Source organism: Falco biarmicus, chromosome 7 (genome assembly GCF_023638135.1).
Source record: "Falco biarmicus isolate bFalBia1 chromosome 7, bFalBia1.pri, whole genome shotgun sequence".
Classification (NCBI taxonomy): domain Eukaryota; kingdom Metazoa; phylum Chordata; class Aves; order Falconiformes; family Falconidae; genus Falco; species Falco biarmicus.
This window is the reverse complement of record NC_079294.1, coordinates 44,833,528-44,854,344: the sequence shown is the minus strand read 5'-3', so window position 1 is coordinate 44,854,344 and position 20,817 is coordinate 44,833,528. Positions and strand designations below refer to the sequence as shown.

General features: G+C 46.8%; 1 protein-coding gene and 1 long non-coding RNA gene across 5 annotated transcripts in view; one reads left to right on the top strand and one right to left on the bottom strand.

Annotated features, from left to right (window-relative positions):
• AKT1 (AKT serine/threonine kinase 1) overlaps window positions 1-5,661 on the bottom strand; it is a 74,830-nt gene extending 69,169 nt beyond the window's left edge. The window contains exons 1-2 of one of the 4 annotated variants that reach the window (XM_056347437.1): window positions 5,470-5,661; window positions 3,808-3,882 (exon numbers count right to left, since the gene is read on the bottom strand). The gene's annotated coding sequence lies outside the window, so the exon portion shown is untranslated. Of the gene's footprint in view, window positions 1-3,807; window positions 3,883-4,982; window positions 5,439-5,469 lie in introns of those variants that run through there. The other 3 variants (XM_056347436.1, XM_056347438.1, XM_056347435.1) reach the window with 3 other exon arrangements.
• On the top strand, window positions 4,789-10,488 carry LOC130153031 (uncharacterized). The gene is made up of 3 exons (XR_008823187.1): window positions 4,789-5,004; window positions 6,371-6,576; window positions 6,677-10,488. It is a non-coding gene; the product is annotated as an uncharacterized LOC130153031 (long non-coding RNA).
• Window positions 10,489-20,817: the final 10,329 nt, after the last annotated feature.

The window sequence follows — 20,817 nt, the reverse complement described above, 5'->3', positions numbered from 1 at the left end:
TACTTTGCCTATGAACTTTCACGGTTTATCACTATTCCTCAGTTTTTCCAGTAACACTTTTATTTTCTGGTTTTCCCCCAGAAACAAGGAGTAGTGGGGCTGGGTTTTTTCAAATTACAAATCTGCCATATCTCACTGGCTATAATTATCAACTCCGAGAAACAGATAAGATGTTTGCCTGAGGGAGGGAAAACACACACAAAAAAATGACATTGGAACAAAAGACATGTAAGAATGCCTTAATTTCATTAATAAATATGAGAACACCATATGCTGCAGAATAGAGACCAGTAACCCACAGCTGCCAGAGTTACCTTGGAACAAACTCCTTTGGCTCCAGAGGAATTAGGATAGAACTTGACGACCACTGCAGGCTTTCATTCTCCTTTCAAAATTGCATGCACAAGAGTCACGCAAGCTAGACTTACTTGTTCATGTCAAGGGTAGACCAGACCTCATTTAGAGGCCTCGTTTAAGCATCAAGCCATTTGCAAGGTGTTAAACAAAACCCCTAAGATTATCACAGCTTACATCTGGAAATGCAGCACCCAGGTGTGAAAGTTAATGCTTCTAACGTGCCATAATAGAACACAGGGACTGTGCAACCCACCTCTGCACCTTGAATTCAACAATTTAGCTGCATTAAACAATCAATATCCTTTTCAATAACCATACATAAAGAAGGAAGCTACAAGCCAAACTAGTCTGTAGAAAGGCCAATTCTATTACTAAAAACAGAAAAAAGCGCGAAGGCCCAAAATTCTGCAATCTGCAGCTAACTTACGCCAGGTTTTCTGGGTTAACGCTTGCCAAAATTACCACTTGGCAGCCTCCTGCTCCCATCCAAACTGAAATCTCCTAATCTGAATGACAATACAGCCCAAAAAAGCAGATCAACAAAGAAATTCAAAGTTCAGAGGAACTACTTTTTTCTACTCTCTGCAGCATTCAAAAAGTTTGGACTGCCTTTTCCCTTAAACTTGTACCCAAGAAACACTCCCCACTCGCTACCGCAACCCTGCTATCATGGATGTGTCCTTACCTGCCTGTCTCCTTCCAGGGGAGAGGGGTGGTGAAGGTGGTAGGGGGTATTATAAATGAGACACGCACAGAAGACTGGGTAGTACAGCACAACAAAGTGGGAAAACGCTAAACATTCCCCGACACCAAACTGCAGCATGGGCTCCACCTCAGTCCTTCAGTCAGCTATGCCAGAGCGCGTATTTTGTAAGGGGGAACTTAAGCTTATTTTTCTTCACACTGCAAAGAGCTGGGGATCCCTTCTCGCTGTCCAAAAAGATGTCCATATACAGTTCCAACAGCAGCAAACCCACTCTTATCTGCTATATTTTAAAACTAAGTTCAAGCTGTGCCTAATATATCTATTTTAGTAAAAGATGCTATTGAAGACAGTGGCAGCAAGTAAGAGCTATTTCTCAGAATAGAAGAGCAAGTTAACTACAGGTCAATGTACTACTGAAGATGCGTAAACCAGAGAAAGTTCCTTTTCCATAAAATCCTTAGAGGGGAAAAGAAAAAAAAAAAAAAAAAAGGAATGATTACAGTCCTCATTTATGGCCATCTAGGAATGGTTCCCAGCGAACTGAGGGCATTTGAGGTAAGTATGACCTGGCTGCTCCAGCCTGTGTCTGCACATGACTGAATACTGTCAAAAGCTAAACAACTCAGTCTTTCTCTTAGCCTGATGTTTGCTTGTTTTTCAATATGCATTTCTGTAATACCTTTTTCAATACCAACGTATTCCTCACATGCTGAAGTGCAGTAAATCACGAACAGCACATCAGCATCGTATCACGGTGACACTGGTTTTACGTGTATATTAATTCCTTAAAGGTTATTAACTTCTTCATAAATACTGAGATAACTCACTTCCCTAGGCACTGCAGCAGCAGCAAAACCTGCTTTAAGGAGTCAGTCAAACCAACCGTCCAACTGAAGGTGGAGCAGAACCATCTTTTCCGTATTTGGGAGAGTTACATCAGAGCTCCTTCGCTCGTTCTCTTCCATTTATTATGCTCACCTTCTGAAAGGAATTCTTCCATAATACTGAGGCCAAAACCTAAGCTTACAGGATGCAAGCAGCATCTACGGTCATCACCTCATCTTCCTGAGGGACAGTAAGAGACTGAATGTGGATCACACTCACCAACCTCAGCCCTGCCACTGCCTCACCTGGCACATTAGACTGTGCTCAGGCTCTACAAGTTAGCTCAGATCAGAAAGCAGGTTAGAGCAAAGCATGCTCCAGGACTAACACTTTGCCCATCACACCACCAGTTACTGATGCCCGCTGCCCTGGTGTGGCACAGTCCTGATGCTCCCAGAATACCCTGAGCCCTCCTAACGCACTACACATCCTTAGGTGTTGTTACAATGCACAGCAGCAGCACCAGGCAAAAAAGGATCCAGCTGCTCATGCCTGCATACCCTGGCCACATGACACTGTCATGAGAGCAGATGAGACACGCAGTAACTGGAGTGGGGCGGGGTGTGTGTGTGTTTGGGCCCATTACATTTATACCATGAGCAACCTAAGCTCTCTTCCCACAGCAGATCCCACATCCCAGCATAAGCTCACAGCTGAGAGCCAACTGCACCTGAACAGCACTGACACAACAAAGTTGGGCTCCAGCCAACATTTCAAGTGGAGCATAGAGATAACGTGTCCCCACCAGGCTTTGACCAGTGAAGTACATCTCCTGCATTGCACAAATCCTGCCTTGGATATTTTGCAGGAGCAGCAGCATTTCCAATGTGCTCAGGGCCCTCTAAGCCTGCAGCAGCTTCGCACCATGACCCAGTTACCAAATCTGGGCAGACGGTGTTCGAAGGACCAGGTTGTTCCAGCATCTTAGCTTACTTTACAAAAACATACTGTGGCCCATGAGTTAGGTGTGGTCACTAATATTTGCTACCGTATGTTCTGCGACGAATGACATCACGTCTACGCTTCATGGCAGCAAGTGCGGCTTATCACAAGGTTCAGAAAGGCTTCTCTGATACTAAGCTACAAGGAAAATGGTAAGTGGAGAACAAAAAATCTCTAAAGCCACATCCACTTTTCTTTCAGTCTGTTCATCTAATCTAGGTTTACAAAACTGTAATGTGAAATACTTGTGCTCTCATGCCTTCGCTGATCAATAGACAGGAGGTTGACACTGTTCAGGTGAGGGGGCCAGAGTTACGACATCCAGCTGTCCAAGCTGCAACTACAACTACGGTTTGATAGGACAAACTAAGCTATTTCAAAACTGAATGATGGCAGAAAAGAGACTTCTTCATACCCTCTCTGTCAAAGACACAGCCCAGACAAAATCCTCTTTATGTTCCCAAACAAGCCCTTTTACAGTTTCTGCTCATATAATTTAAGAACTGTGCTGCTCAGAACTTCTGTACCAACTTGAGATGCATTTAATCAAATTCCATTTTGACGTATTTATAACAGAAGTTTTGTTCTGTCCCCAAACAAACCACGTCAGTCATGAACCTATTTCATTCTTAATGTAATCACTTACAGGACATTTTTATAAGCCGCCAAGTGAATGCTGGAGCTATAAGTTATTTGTGGACATTGGATCAATTCTTGAATTTGATTTACCATCGCTGCACACCAAAACCAGTTCTATAAACATCACACACAACAAAAACCCTCCTACTTAAAAAATCAAAGGTAGTTCCACAGCATCTTTAAGTCTGTTAACTCAGACAAATGTTGTGGCTGTCATCAGAAAATTAACTACTACATAAAAGTAATTACTAGTCATGCAGTATGTCAAATTTATTTACCTGTAAACAAATATTCTTCTGAATTAAGTGTTAGTAACTCCCCTTTATAACTGTATTTTGAAATGTACATCCCTCCTGTGGTATAAATAAAACAAACAAGAGCAAATCAGGGATTTGCTTCTTAAATGTTAAAAGGTGGTAGGAGAGCAAACCAAAAAGAACAGTTAAATACTTTCCCCAAGGGGGTTGGGAGGAGCAGGGGGGATACTGTAAGGTGCAAGCTGCATTAGCATCAGTAGCATACTGTCAGTAAAATATATTAGAAGTCACAGCACGCTCATATACTCGATTATAATTATGTGCTTTAGAAGGAAACAGAAGTAAAAGTCCTAGAAGTCTCTGAGAACATTTTGGTAACTGCAGAATTTCACCTGAGATGGGGGTGGGGGGGTGGGTGTATCTGCAGACAGCTCCCTACAGCTCTGCAAAACAAGACTGAAAAAAAAAAAGAAAAAAAAAGAAAAAAAATCAAGTCCCCAAACGCTGCACAGCCACCTACACACACCAAATGCCCACGGAGATAATCACACCCCCGTCGGCAAACAGTGGTCCGCAAAGCGGAGCTGGGCTGAACAACGCGGCTACAGAAGACAAGGGGAAAAAATGGGGGCGGGTGAGGTGGGAGAAGCGGGGGCACTCGGCTACTTTTATTTGCCACAGTTTTAGAAATACACACACCCCCCCCCCGCCACCCCCGTTTCCATGGGGGATGCTCGGGCACGTCCCGGGCGGCCCCAGCCCCCGCCGGCGCTGGAGGCCGCGGCTCCGAGGGAGGCCGGGTGGGGGCAGGTCCGAGGGCCGCCGGGGGCTCCCCCCGCGCCCCCCCCGCCGCATCCCGCGGGAGCCAACAGCTTGCTGCCCGCCCCGGGCCCACCGGCAGGACGCCGGCCGGGGGCCGCCCGCAGCCCGGCCCCCCTCACCCCCCCAGCCGCCCCGGCGCGCCGCAACCCGGCCGTGCCCGGTGGGGCGGCGGGGCAGCCCCCCACCCGCCGCCGCGGCCTAGGCGGGTCAGCGGCCGCCGCCCGGGGAAGGCGGACGGCGGCCGCCCCCCTTCCCTTCCCTTCCCCTCCCGGCCTCGCACAATGCGGCGGGCACGGCGCGGCCGACCGGAGCAGGCCCCGGCCCCGTCGCTTCCTTCCCCCAGCCCTTCCCAGCCGGGGGAGCGGGTCACTTACATGGCTGGAGCCCGGGGAGGAGGTGATGGGAGGGTGGCGGCGGCAGGGGAAGGGAGCCGGGGAGGGAGGCAGGGGAAGGGGAGGGAAGGGGGGAGCGAGCCAGCGAGCGAGCGGGGGGAAGGGGGAGGCTGGCGAGGCGGGCTCTCCGGCGGGTGCCGAGCGAAGGCCTCACTGGGCTGCCGGCAGCCGCCGCCTCCTCACCATCCCCGGGCGGCGGGCGGCGGGGCGGCTCCTCCTCCCCCTCTCGCAGGCTCTCGGCCCATGGGGCTCACACGCCCGCTCCGGCTGCCGGCTCGCCTTCCCCGCCGCTCCGCCTCGCCCCCGCCGCCGCCCTGCCTCCGGCCGGGAGGGGGAGGCCGCCCCTCGCCTCGCTCAGCAGCCCCCCCCCGCAGCCGCCGCCGCCGCCGCCTCCCCCCGCGCCACCGGACCGAGCTCCCGCAGCCGGGGCCGGGCTCGTCCCACACGCGTCTCCGCGGCGCTCGCTCACATCCTCCGGGGAGCGGCCGCCGGGTCCTACCGCCGCCGCGCTGCTTCCCGCCCGCCGCGCCGAGGGGCCGCCCCGCGCCGCGCCGCTCTCCGGGGCGGGGGGCACTTCACCGCCCGGCCCCGCCTCGCCGCCCTCGGAGCGCCCCTCGGCGCGGCGGGGCAGCGCCCTCCGCCCACCCGCCAGGCCGGCCCCGCGGCGGTTCCGGACCCCGGCGCGGCGCGGCCCGGCCCGGCGGCGGGGGTTTCCCCTCCCCCGGCACGGTCCCGGCTGCCTGGGCCGGGCGCTCGGGCCCTGCGCGGTGCTGTGGCCTCTCGCAGCCCGGCCTCGCGGGAAGCCGCCAGCATTAGGAGCCTGGCGCCCGGGGCGTGGGCAACTCGCCCCAAACACGGGGGCCGGCCCGGCCGCAGGGGAGAGGCCCGGCAGCCCCCCGCCTTCCAACCTCGGGGAAGGGCCAGGGCCCCGTGAACCTCCGGGGGGCCGCCAGCGGCAGCGCGGGGTGCCAGCCCGCTCACCTGCGCTCGGAGCCTGCCCGTGTGCCCATTGATGGCACCCCACGGTGTCCCGGGCCCCAGCGGGCTTTTCACCCCCCCGGTGGGCAGCAGGGGGGCCTGAGCGGTGGGGAGGGTGGGCGGTGGCCCCAGGGCCCGGGCCGGTGAGCACGGGTGCGGCGCTCCAGGCTATCCCGCTCTCCCAGCAGGAATGGCTCCCACCACCACCAGTTACTTGAGCTGTCGCTTTACCGCACAGCAACATATTGTGAGATTTTTTTGAAGAGCCGTTCTGCTCTGAAGAACGATGTTGTGGAAATGTCTTCAACAGATCTGTTACTTCTCCGCACTTCCAGCATCAAAATTTGGCCTCTTTGGTCATTAAGGGATTTTGTTTATTTTCTAATTGACAGTGCCATAAACACCAACTGGGCTGCAAGAACTGATGGGGTTTCTTCAGAAATGTGGGATCACCAATGACTGCATTTCTGCACTCGGAAGCTAGCTGGACCTGAGAAAACAGCACATCTTCCCACAGCTTTGCACTGTTAACAACACAAAGGTGCATAAAACTCATTACAGTGGTAAAGCTGGGGACTACGACTCTGCCTTTTCACGGGTAGGAAGCCTATTTGATATCATAAGAGGCTTTTCTACCACATCAGTTGAATGATTGTACATGTTCAGTGAAATTCACTTTCTTCTTTCATTTTGATCAGCCAGGTCTGCCTAATCGTATCTGTCACAAGGGTTCCCAAGCGTCAAATGGATGGCTGGATTTTGGGTATACCAGTGTGCTACAGGAGCCAACGCTGGGAGAGAGGAGAAGAGGCTTCACTCTTCTTTGTGGTGGAGGGATAAAGGCTGAGACTGCCTTTCCCACCAAGGAACAGCCCTTCCTGCTACACCAGCATTGTATTTTTTGTGGTTCACCTTTAGGTTTACTGTGGCATATTTCAGCACAGTTTTAAAAATGTACCATTCAGGCATTAGCAGAATAAGCAAACCCCGTGGTACAGGCTCAGTTACCTCGTTTAGTGTCAGATCTTCATCTGCTGCAGTCAGTGGAAAGATTTCTGCTGATAGCGGGGCAGAATGAAATGGCTGTGAGAGGTCTCTAAGATGCAAAGGCCGAGGAAAGGAAAAACCTGGGTTTGTGATTGCATTTCGACCCACTGTGCATTATGTACAGAATATCCAGTGTAGATTAAAATGGAGGTAGACATTAAAGATATATTGACAATTAAATTAATCGACAGTATGCAAATCTTGCAGGCAGCTCAGAGGACATGTACCAAACTTCACAAAAACAAGAAGGAAATTCATTTAGGAGCTAATGTTGAGTCTTCAGACTGCAGTTACACCTAGCAATAAAGAGCATGTGTGAGTACAGGAGTTCACTGGTTGTAAGACACTTCTGTCCAGGCAGGGGGATCTCTGGTAATATATCTGATTGCAGGAGAGCTTTCTTGCTTTCCTGCCAAATCCTGTCCTGATTGATAAGTTCCCAGGCGGCGTGGTGAGCAAGGTCATTAGGACTTCCCCTTGCAAATGAAGCAGCAGTTTAAAAAATAAAGCTATACAGTAAACAGTTTTCCATCCTGAAGAGAACAAAATAAACCTCTGTTGTTTGCTAGAAAGGAAGTACAATTAAAAAACCCCAAAATTTCAACACGAACAGATTGTTTAGATTTGCCGACTGTTGATTTACCATGATGAAAGACAGGCCCAAACTAGAAAGTTTGGATCCCGATCTGGACCTGACATGCCCCAGATTTGAGGGGAAAGTGCAATTCAGATTCTGGAGTAAGGGCTTATCTTTCAAACACAGCAAAGTACTGTGGATAAAAATACCCAGGTAAAGTAGGAAGTGCCTGGTCTGCAACAACAAAAGTGACTTTGTATTAACAATGAACAAAAGCAGCATTTTTTTTTCCTTTGAGAACAATGAAATCACTCAAGAATTGTTATAAATGCAAACAATGTGGGTTTTATCACTTAGTTATCATCAATAGGATTATAGTCTATAAACCCTAATTTTCAGGGAAGTCCCTAGATTTCCCAGAGCGCTTCCTCAAATTTCATATGTGTTGATTCCAGGTTATTAAGTGCTTCAGAATAAGGGGCATCAATTGTTCCTTAGATTTATATTACCTGAAAATACTGAACACAGGGGTTTAGTGGCAAAGAATGATTGATTGCCAAACAGTGTATTGATACCACAGCAGGAGAGCAGGCACTCCCGTTCTCATCCATTTTTAACATATATATAGGTAAGTAACATGTAATTCAATGTAACTTCTTGAAGTTATTTTAAAACATTGAAATTCTGCAGCTTTGGATAAAAATGTTCTTTATCCAGTCAAGCATAAGAAGAAAGACTAGCATGTTAAGATGAAGTGGAATTATTGAGTTGAACCCCAGCAGGACAAGTTCTGTTCCATGACTGCAAGTAATGACAGCATTTTTATGGGCCAACAGTGAGTTTCTTCCTCCCTTTTTAAAAGGTGGGCTGTACTCAAAGGTACTCAAAGGAAGAGACTATATGACATCCTGTTAGAATTACAGAGCTAGTATCTCAGTCTAGGCATTAATAGCTTTTAAACAAACAACTCAGGTTTGGTCTCAGACAAAAATATAGCTCAATAAAAATACATATTAAAAGTGCATTTCACAGCACCAAATATAATGAACACAAGTTATGCTTCTAAAATTGAACGAATCCAGTGTTTGAAGGTTTATTTCTCAATAGCAAAACAATAACAGGCTATCTGGAAAAAATAATAAATATAGTCATACTGAAACATTGTAGTTTTACTTTTTAGAAATTAATTTTGTGAATCAATAGTTGTATGATTATGTTTGTAATTACCCAACGAATTTCCTACAATAATAAGCATCAGCTAAACTGGTAACACGAAGAGCAGTGAGCTGAATGATGCCTGTTTGCTGAAGCATTTTTGGGGAGCTCTTCTTCCCAATGGCTTGCTAAAGGCCTTGGCAGAGGTCAGGCAGGAGACCTAGGTTTGGTTTCCAGCTTCTGTTCCTGGTCACCAGGATGCTAAAGCTGGGCAGCCCCGGGGTGGCAGTCTGCTTTCTGCAGCTGGAGTGGGAGGAAGAAGGCACGTTTCGCATTTACAGTCCAGCAGAGCTGTTCTGGCTGGGTCACAAATGCTGCTGACAAACTCCACGGTGCGAGCAGCACAGCCCCCTTCACCAGGAATAAGCATAGCCATGACAAGGGGCAGCAAACACGCTCTGGAGAATTTGGTATATAAACAGGAACTGCATTGGTTTGCATAGAAAATGCGCTAGTTAGATATAGAACATATAAAAATAGCAAATATATCAGTTCTGTCCCATATACCACTGCAGTTGCTTTTGTTGTTACAGTACTAACCACAAGCCCCAGTCTGAACCAGGCAGCATTAGCACTGTAGAGACACATCATAAGCCATGGTCTTTGATCTGAAGGACTGAAGTCTGCTTCAAACCGCTGCATTGCTTATAAAGTAACATGTCAGGAGTTCTTAGTTCAGGGAAGATACCTGAAAATGCTGAAATTTCAATGATCTGTGGGAGGAAACATCATGCTCTTAACCACAGTCAGAAAGGCAAATCCTCTGAGACTGAAATGCTGAAGGTATAGACATACATTAAAAGAAAAATAAAAACTTGTCAGGTTCCTGTTGCTTTCCCAACTCTCACACACCCAACCCTGATTCTGCTATTAACCCAAAATTATGGAGTTGAATACAATGTGGGCATATTCCTTTGGATGCAGTTGCAGTGGCTGATCACCCCTGCAAGTCCTCACGTGGAAACGTGGAAGGAGCAGCAGCCATGCTGCGGGATGTGGACACTGGCACAGCCATGGGTTCTTGGGGCCCTGGTCCTCCTGCATTGAGCTCCAGGGGAAAGCCAGTGCAGAGCAGGTCATCTTCCTCATGATACGTGCAGTTTTCCTAGAGATCAAGAGCTGTAATCGAGCTGTTAAGGTTTGAGGCATCATGGTGACAGGGGCTTCCTAGATCCTTTAAAATGTCATACATATGACATTTATCCAGTGGACTGGCAGGGGCTTTTATTGTTTGCATGTTAACGCTAGAGGAGAAGGGATTGCTTTTAATTTCTTCAGTGCATTCTTAATGGCATCTGCATGCACGTGAAGATCTGCTGTCCTTTGGATCACTTCAAAATTGTATCCTTTGGAAACTTTTAAGGGCAGAAGTGATCATTTCAGCATCGTTCTGGTCTGACCCTCTGGCTACTTCAGACATAAAATTGCACTTAGTGATGTCTTCATCTGTATTCACATCTCATAGGTAAGAGATGACACTACCATGAATAAAAACAGGAAAAGCGAAGAAAGAAATTCCTATCTTTGGTGCACTCTTTACTTCAGAGCCCTGTTGTGTACTTGTTTCTACAGCCACGCTGATCAGACACCAAATAAAATGCAACAGCTTATGGAGGAAAAAACCCAGATGAGTTTCTGCTTATTTATCACACAAGAAGCACTTCTACGAAAGAAGAGTCCTGATAGTAATTTTTATATTCAATAAATCATTTATTAATTTAAATAAATATATATTTAAAATATATCTTTTGCTGCTTGAGTATCTCTCTCCTGTAGCTCTTTCATGTCTAACCAAGTTTGAGCTCCTGCTACTGTTTGCCCTCACTGAAATCACTGAGGTCTCCTTTTCTGCTTGACTTCTTACTGTCACAAAGCTTTCAAGTGCTTTTGCTACCCTTTGGCTACATCTAGGCTGGGTTTCTTAGCTGCACCTACAGAGAGGTTTGTGGCTGTTGCACCCTGTGGCCAGAGCGAGTTATTGCCCGTCGTGTTTTGAGGGACAGGGTCCCCTCCAAGCCCAAATCCTCTTCCTCTCCCCTACCCCAGCCTGCAGTTCCCTGTGAGCAGCAAGCCATGATGCCTGAGCAGCACTGGCCACAGGAGTGGTTTTCTGGAGTGATCCGGTTGGAGCTGAGGATCCCATCTCCACACCAAAGGTGCTGCAGTGAAGTGGGGGGGGGGGGGGGGCTTCGGGCTAGCTGTAACAGGGTCCCAGGGACTGCTTGCCCAGTGGTAGTCAGAGTTCATGTGGACTGGTCTGAAGGATCTCACTGGTTTAGGTTCACTGGAAGGAGGCCCAGTTCATGCACTCCTAGACTGGTCCGTGTGATACAGACCGAAGCACAGTGAATTGGTACAATCAGGAGATCTGCTTTAAAAGCACACTCCTGATTCAATGTAGACACAGGCATTGAAAACGTTGCTGCCACATGAGCTGAAGGCATCCAGAAATTAAGAAGATACTAGGAAGAAGTAGTAGTTTAAGAAGATACTAGGAATAAGAATCAGGCACATGCATAAACACTGCAAAATTCAGGCTAAAAAACTTGCTTGTGTACTGATACAACAAGGACCTATTTAGTTGTCCTGCCCGCCCCGTCCCCCCCCATACGCAGCACATAACTGGTTTTCTTGGGCCTCAAGCTGTCCGACATTGCCTGTTTGCTGAAATTCCCATCCCAGCCTTGAACAGAATGCTCACCCATTAAACTGGGTCCACCAAGAGCCTGCACAAATCAGGATGCGACCATCCCTTTGGGGCTGTGTGGAACAAGACCTACCTCTTGGCAGGTCCGTGCCCAGTGCCAAGGGGAGTCTCTGCAGGACCTTCTTGGTGCTTATCTAACAGACACTAAACATAAAAATAATAAAGGCAACTGTGAAAGAAATCAACCTGTTGACCTGCCTTGCAGTCTTCCCTGCCCTCAGCCTTGCCATCTGCATTCAGCTGGAGAAGCAGCTGCTCCTCGGCCACACACTCATTGCCAGCCGGGAGGGAATCGGGCCCAGGGTATTTTTCTGCTACATCCAGCCTGGCTCTCACACAGCATTCCCGCTGCAGCCCCTGAGCCTGCCAGGACAGGCTGGCAGTTGTAGAAAATGATGTCACCGAATGGAATGGGCAGGGCTTCTGTGCCACCGATAACATCTCAGCAGATGTCCTCTGAACGTGCTCACGGTTCTTCTCATTATAGCATCTTTATTTTCCATGTACCTTTCACCGGTGTCACCTTTTAAGTCAGCAAAGAGGTTACTCTTTCCTAAAGACGGATTATGAGAAAAAATGAGAAAAAGAGTTTTGCTGCAGTTGTTTGAAGTATTTTTGATTTATTCTTGGCCAGGAAAACTTTGCAAGTCAGTAAAACACCAGTACTCAGATACTTCAAAGCATACAGGTTCCAGTCTCCCACTGAAAAAAGTTTATGATTTTCCCTTGTTCCTTTACCCTCTTCAAAAATAAAACAAGGATCAACAAAGTTGCTACACTGCATACCTCACACAGGCACCCCTGTGATCCCATTACCTATAATCTGTTCCCTATAAATCCTGCAGGTTTATAATCCCGCCTACTGCATCTCATCCCTATTTAGAAAATCAGATCTACCCCAGGGTATCCTTCTGGATGTGTAGAGTTCCACTGAAATCAGCGGGGATCTGTTTAAGGACATGCCTGCAGAGAGTATCTGTTATTCTATATTTACACAGCACCCAGCATAATAGGACATGAAGCCTGATTACAGCCTCCAAACACTACTGCCATGGAAATCAGTCTTGTTATTGACTGATGACTCAGCATGTCCGAATTTAGATGGAAGAGGGCTACTTTCAATTCCCAATTCTTTTATAGCCTCTTTGCATAACCTAACCAAGTCACTGCATCCGTACCTCAGACACTCCTGTATTTAATGCAGAGAAAGTCAATCACTGATTAATTCCCTTCCCCCAGTCCCTTCTTTGGTTTTTGATTATAGAATCCTTGGGGATAGACGTTACCTCTTGCAAGGTGCCAGGACGCTGCATAGCACCAGGGAGCTCTGGCAATCTTCTAAATGGTAAAATAACAATCGTCTTCAGAAGCAGCTGTGATTACCCTAATATTTGTCCTCACAGAGTCATTTTTAAATTGAAAGCACACCTGGGACAATTCACTTCCAGAAGAGGCTCAACCTGATCCTGGGATGATGACAACCCCAGAGTAACCTGAGCTACAGCATTGCCTTTAACAAAGTAAGAAAAGGTAAAATGAGGAGAGTCATAGGGTTTTTTTACAAAACGTAAAGCAAGATGGATGAGTTCAAACCTTAAATAAAACACCAGCAGCGACACAGCTTTCCCTCTTCACGAGAACAGATGTGGAAAGCTATTATTATAATTTGCAAATAATGTTACCCCCCTTATGTGTGTCACTGGGGCTTTTTTATGACAGGGCTTCGGCTAGACAGTTTCTTACATAATGCTGTTATTCTGGTTTTGTTTCAGACATAGTTCTTAGGTGATGGGTTTCCATGTAGAGGTTCTATTAACAAATAGGCATCAGTTACACAGCTAGTTGTCGCTCAAAAAATTCGTATTTTGAAATTGTGAAGATATTTCCTAGGTTAGAATATCTGCTGAAAGTTAAGCCCAGGAGCAAGCACGGATCCCTGCAGGTATGCCATGCAACTTGCACAGACGACCGTTATTAATACAAATCACTTCAATTAAAATTGACATGTGAGCCAATTAATAGTATGTACGTTAATTGATAAACAAGACCTTGCTCATTGTACCCAGGCATTTGTTAAATACCTGCCTGACATTGCAGCTGACCGGTGAGGACGCACTCCTGCCCTAGGAACGTGGTGGGTTTTGTGTGTGTTCCAGTTTACTGCTGATCTGCTGTACCTTGAGAACAGCAGTATTTTTGAGTCATGGGATATAAAGTTTTGTGTTTGCCCGCATCACAGCTGGGATACAATATGCATGAGTTCATGCATAATAAGGTAAATATTATCTGCCATGTGATGCTACTGTAAATTCTCATGTTATTTGCTGACCGTATGTTTTTTCCTTCTCTCCCCTATTTCCCCCCAGCATCTGACAGCACTGGCAGCCTCCACAGCACTCTGTAACAGCAAGCACACTGCGACACTGTTGCAGGGGTTCCGTACAGCAGAACCTTCCCAGTGCCATTGATCAAGCCACAAGCACTAGTTAAGTAATGCAAGGTTGCTCTAATTCCCTGACTCATCTCCTGTTCTCCCTGGAAATCCTAAACGTGGTGCTGGAGACCAAACTGCAGTCCCCTGACTGCAGCAGGATGAAGTAACTTTGATTGCTGAGTCACCACGTTGACCCACACAGCTTGAATTTCTGTTCGTCGTTAGCAATAGTCGAAAACGCTCATTGTATTCTTATCACAGTCCAGGTACTAACTGCACATTCCCTGGGAATGCATTCAGCCCAGCTTTCAACGGGGCTTAGATTCCCCAAATCACTATTTGCATAATGTTTACAAAAAAACACATTTCATTTTAAGTAGCCTTGGATTATTATATTCTCAGGGTCCTTTTTTTTAATGCGTATGTCATCTTAGAGCTAATCAGCATTCCACTCTGGCATTCACAACTGCTGAGAAAGTCAGATCTTAAAATGCCCTAAGTCCCCAACAATTTCTGCCCATCAATAGTTCATACAAGCTCTCTGGGCGTAGTGAGTAGTGTGGAGGAAAACCCGGGATCAAATTATTCTCAGGTATGAATTAAACCTATTGCTTTGTAGCCACTGACGTGTCTCCTTGCTCTTGGTGATGAAATTCTCATTATGTACTGCATGCTTTTACAAACGCTGCTATCCTTCCGAGCATGATATATGTTTCTCGGATAGAAATTTGTGTTTCGCTACAGTGGCATCACTATGCAACATTTCCGATGATGTTAGCTATGAGTCCTGCTGTTTTAGATGCAAACCTCTTGTTCTGGTCCGTGATGTGAGATGGAATATATTTGACGTGTGCCTGGCTGCAGAGACAAATGGAAAAGTAGAAACACTCGCGTGCTACACTTTGTTTCTAGAATTGATCTTGATCAGTCAGCATATGTGTTTTGTCATATGTCATGTCAACGTGATTGCCATAATGCTCTTTCATTAGGAAAAATGATTCCTCTCGGACACAGGGCAAACAGGAGTTGAGTGGGGATGCCTCTGCCACCCCTTCAAACTGGCTGATAGAGAAAAGTCTGCTTGCAATTCACAGCAAAATATGAAAAGAGACCAATGTAAATAAAGATGAAGAGGAGACTCGCATCAGAGAAGACACAAATGAAAAGGCATGCGACCAGTTTAAAATACGAATGAGCTTCTGTTAGAAGAGCTCTCTTTAGTGACCTTTCCTGCCATGTGACCAAATTCTTCAACCAGCCACTGCAACCCAGTACTGAAATTGTCTTTATTTTCATTTCAGATCTGGCTGTGTTAGCCTATACTTGCTGTGTTCATTTATTGCTCAAATAATCTCACTTCTGCTGAAGTCAAGGGGTGTTTTTGTTGTAACCCCTCTCCCAAGGGCCTGGGGCCAGGCAGCTCTGTGCTGTTATCAGGTCCGTCTGGGAATGGAGCAAGTAATTCTAAAGCCAGCAAGTGGCTGTGGAAGAAAGCTGGGCTCCGTGCAAGGTCCTGGGCTGAAGGGCAAACCTTTCTGACAGCAGCCAGCGCCGGGGCGGTAGGGGGACGCTGCCTTTGGCATTTCTATTGAACCAAGCCAAATGTCCCAACACGGGCGTGGAGAGGTAGCAAGGTGGGTACCTGCAGCTCTGCAGCCTCTTCAATTTATCAAAATCCCCACTGCATCACACACCTGCAGGCAGCATTCGCTCGCTTGCACCCAGTGCCAAATGCAGCAATATGGTAACTCCTTCTCTGCTCCCCCCACTTAGACTTCCAAGGATCACAGAAGAATTTCTGACGTGCTCCAACATTGAACAAAGCAATCTCTGATCTTAAGGAGAAAAAAAAAAAAAAAAAAAAAAAAGGGACCAGTTTCATACAGGCAACTGGCAAAGATTCAAATTGCATTTTATTTTAGCCAAAGCAGTTCACCAATCCTGAGGAGGGATGTGAATTTTCAGCTCCAGTCAGATGCCTAATTATTCATTTCTCTTTATCTTGCTTTTAAAATCTTGCCAAGGCTGCACCCATCCCTATATCTCTAGGCATTTGAATACCACTCGAGAAGCACCTGAACTCTGACAGTAAGCCTGGTTTCAAGTCACCATGGAACCTCTCAGAACCCCCTGCAGATGACGGAGTGCTGACAAAGCGCACCTCGCACCGGAACGATGCTGCCTCTTACCTGTAGAGGTACCACTCCATCCACCACACCTGAAAGGATCTCTGGGACTGCCAGCCTAGTCTCACCAGACAGGAGCATGCCCTTTGCTAGGGGATGTTGAAGCAGCGCTACCGTGTGTGACAAATAATACCATCTTTTTTGCTCCAGGCAGGGCCCAAGATTGAACCCTCAATCTGTTACTCACGCCACAGTAGGGGCTTCCTCAAACTGCTGAGTCTAAAATGAAATTGAATGAGAAAGAGGGTAAAACACACAGGTGGCGCAGCATAAAATTAGACTTTTCAGAAATTCCGGTTTTGTTTTCCTCCCACATTTGTGCCCCACTCAACTTCCTCATCTTCCATTCCCTCCCCACCCATGTTTTCTGCAAAGATGCCTTTCAGAGATGTGCCATACACTTGTTTTCTTCAGAGCTCGACTTCAGTCTCACCTAAAGTCAGTCCTGAAGAAGGGCATGAGAGGATCACATCTGAGCCCCAGAGGAAGGACACTTTGGCTTCTGGCAGGGCATCAATTATAAAGCCAGGACAGATAGTATTTTATGTGCCACTTGCAGTTAGAGGAGTGACCCGAGTGATGGGTAACCCTTGTGCAGGCTTTCCACAGGGGCTGGTTTCACCCAGGTAAGGGTTAGCCCCACTAGGAGAGGCTGATGGCATCTTGTATGTCCCGGGAGAAGTGCTGTACAAGCCACAGGGTTAGTGTCTCAGCAGATCATGCAAGAGGACACTATGGTTTCCTATACCACCTCCTGCTTCTAGATCTGCTTATACTGTGTCACTTACAGAAGTGATTATTGTTCATTACCTTTGGCTTCAAAAATGGCCACCTGCCACTTTGGAGTGCGGGACATGTTGAGAATGAAATTTATTTCAGCTCTCTCTTTTATTGGTGGCTTTGCGCATGGTCTTCTGGTTTCAGGGAAGAAAGTTTAAGCAAAACTGAGACTGGCTGATGCAGAACCCAATTGTCTTTTTCAACCTTACAGACCCTTCTAAAACGCAGCATTTTGTGTGAGCCCTGGAGAGCGTGTGACACCAAAGCCCCTCTCTGAAGAATCTGGCTGCATTTCTCTTATGCTTTAGACAGAGCAGGCATCAGTGACTGATACATAATTTAGTCAACACCTTCAGGGTACATTAAATTAGCAAATTCTCTAATTTGCTAAGAATTCACATAGATGAATTGATGATTAAATAGCTGGTTGAACTGAAGAACCCAAATGGAGCAGTTTGTTGCTAATGTAAATGCCATCTATGTCTAGACCACTCTCCTTGTTACATTCTAATTGACCTAATTATTTCCAAAACCACTCTTTTTGTTATTTCTTTTGCATTTAGGTTCTGTGTGGGGGCTGGATGTGGGAGGAGGGCTGTTCTGGTGTATTCCAACAGCAGAGAGTATTTTAAGCATTGACTTTGGATAGCAGCAGCAGCGAGTGGTTAAGAAGCTGGAGAGCTTCATGTAGACGTGGGGAGAAGATTGTGGGCTACCTGTTTGAACTTTGCTGCCGTACAACCACATCCACTTTTATGATGTCTTAAGAACGAACACATCTCCAAAGAGGTCTTCTCATTTTAAGTGAAGTTGCAAAGTTAGTGCTCAGACATTCGACCAAGTTACTGCCGTTTGACAAGCTAGTGCTTGTCAGCCCAACCGAGCTGGGCAACTGTTACAACTGCGTGCATGCTTCGTCTCTTGTAAAGGCAGTGGAATGGTACTTCTTGTGGTGGGGAAAGCAAAACTGAAATAGCACAGAGTTGCTGTAGGGAGCTATTGTTATTGCTTGCAGGAGCAAGTACCTGCAGAGTTACCACATCTCAGCTGACATGAGGTAGCTTGTTTGCTAGCAGTAACTGGGTTGTGCGTCTGAGCCCTGCAGAGACCTGGGTTTCCCTCACATAATAGTGTTACCTTTAATTTGTAGTAGTGAGGACATCAGCTGTTGGATGAAGGAAAGCTGAATGTTCAAACACATTTCTAGTCCTCTAGAACCTCTGCCTTTAATGTCAGAAAACCATCCAGGCTGCCTGAAGATATTCTCCCTGGAGTCCCCACCACTGGCAATGGTAAGCCATTGCAGCGGTTCATCATCTGCTCTAAAAACATGCCCTGCACATTCAGGCTGGGCTGGAAACATTTCGCCTTCCAGATTCTGTTCCTGTTTTACATTTGGCTGTTGAACTATCACCAGAAGTTACATACAACCATCGATGGAGCCAGAATGGCTGTCACTATCTTTACCTCTTCTAGACTGCACGGGCAGATGTCAACATGTGTGACCAAAGCAGTCTCTTGTTTCCCTCATTTAGAGAGAGAAAGTGAGGTGGGGGAAAGGAAAACAACTTGCCCAGGATCATACACCAAATCAGCGATGGTGCAGATAGGGGAACCTGGGTGGCCTGGTTCAGGAAAAGTCTCATCAAGCAGGAACATTTTAACGAAACTTCACGCTATCTTTAGCCTGCCCTTCACTTCACTTAGCTGAATTACCCCTGTCTCGGATCTGGTGGCTGAGAGAAGAGAATGAGGCTGAAGATGCATAAAACCGCATTTTGCTATCCCTGGTGGCTGCTTTGATTTTTCTCAGCTTTCTGTAGCTGGAGATGTGTCAGTCAGATGCTGTGCCAGATGTTTCCCACAAACTGTCACATAAATGAAATAGCTGAAGCGAGGTAGGAACGTACCTGATTGCCGACTGGCTGCCAGCGCCTGATGACTGCCATTGGCAAACCACGGCTCTGCTCTTCTTCCAGTCAACCTCAGAAGACCTGCCCAGCCAAGAGCCCCAGAGCAGATGGTGATAGCCACAACAGCTGGGAGTGGCCACCAGCTTAAGTGGCCACCCTAGACCAGGCTGCCCCTTTCCCTCACTCCCAAATGTTCAGGACTTGTTGGCAGGGGCTGGTTGGTGTAGGACCCCTTTAGTGGTGCTGAAGCCATGGGAAGCGGGGCAATTGCACAACCGTGGAAATTGCCCAGAGCTTGTTGGTGTGAACGGTCCTCTTCCAAAAAACCTTCTGACAATTTCCCGAGTAAAGTTTCTTTCCCAAATCCGGACTACCAGGTGGATGTTTCCTTCAGATAGGACTACACCTGGATCTGGGGCTTTATGAGAGGTTTTCAGCTTACAGAGCGCTGGATGTCTTGTGTCACGTCAGGCCACCAGAAATTTCTCTTGTGTACTCATTTCTCAAATTAAGTGCTTAAAAAGATGGTGCAGGCAGCCAAGTCTCATACAGATCCGCCCATGTACTGCCAAATCTTTACGCACCACCACTGACCGAGGCAACTGGCAGCCAAAAGCGCCTCGCTAAATCCAGCAGCCTCCTCGGAGGTGATGCACGATGTGCCAAAGCAGAGCACCCCACCTCCACCGCGTCCCACCAGCCAGCAGCCCCCCAGCCTGCCCCCCACTTTCCCAATGCCACGATGCTACACCAATAGCAAGGAAATGGGTCTTTTCCTTCCCTTGAGACAGTGTCTCCCTTCCCACTCTTGGATCCCCCAATTCCTGTGGATTTCATGCAAGAAATAACTCTTTTTTAGGGAATTCAGAGATACAAATTGGTGTAACAGCAGCTCTGTCCTTCCAGTGCTTTGTGCTTTATTATTCAGCACACCTTTGGATGTATCTTAGTAGGAAATCGACGGACACCTGAAACAATGTCCTACATAAACCCTTTAACTGCACCAGCGATCGCTCCGCTGCCCATCACAGACTCCACTCCCTCGTCTGGTACCTCAGGGAGCTCTTTGGGCTTTTGCAGGTTTTCTGTGTTAGTCCCCTGCTCATTTGGTGTGATCAAATTGCAGATAAGTTCATGAGGCATTTGCAGATAACTTTTTCTTTTTTTTCCTTTTCTTACTTACAGCCTGATTTTTCAGTTATGATTTTCACAAAACGTGGGAACTAAAATTCTTTTTATGCGTGCACAGTATTTTTCTCTGAACAATATTTCTGCACGCAATTAAAAAACCCTGATTCTGTACATTTTATAAATAAAGCCTCTAGACTTATATTTAGATTACAATGATCTCTTGGGCATGAACTGTCTTTCCAGTCTCTATTTATGAAGCACACGACACAATAGCAACAATAAAAACAATGTCATCTAGTTGCATTCAGACAGTAAAGATCCATTATCAGCTATATCTGGATATCCTCCTTTCATCAGCGGCGTGTGAAAAAAAAAAAACCACCACGAAAATTTCTTACTGGAAAAAAAAAAATAATTTCCAACAAAGAGAAATATTCTTGGGAAATTTCAGTTTTATTCATTTTGTCATCTTCGTTGGGCACCTTAAATCCCTTGCAAAAAGTTCTGGTCAAACAAAATTTAGGGGTTGGGCATGCTGAGGTAAAATACCTATAATTTTTGGTTTCAGCCCAAAACTACCAACAACAGAGGATGTTTTTTAATTAAAAATCAAAAATTCCTCTTGCTCTTCTTTTGTGTTTTTCAGCAAAACCTGAAAAACAGCAAAAACATTTTCTTGCCAACTCTAGCACAAATAACCTCTCTTCTGGTTTTGACAACTTCCTTGGGATTATGTTGCTCTATTTCAAGTTCTTCCTTGTTTTCTTTCCTCTACCTTAATGCCAGCATTGGCACCAAAGCTTCCCTTAATGATGACATATGTTCCTCGCTCATTCAGAATATGATCTA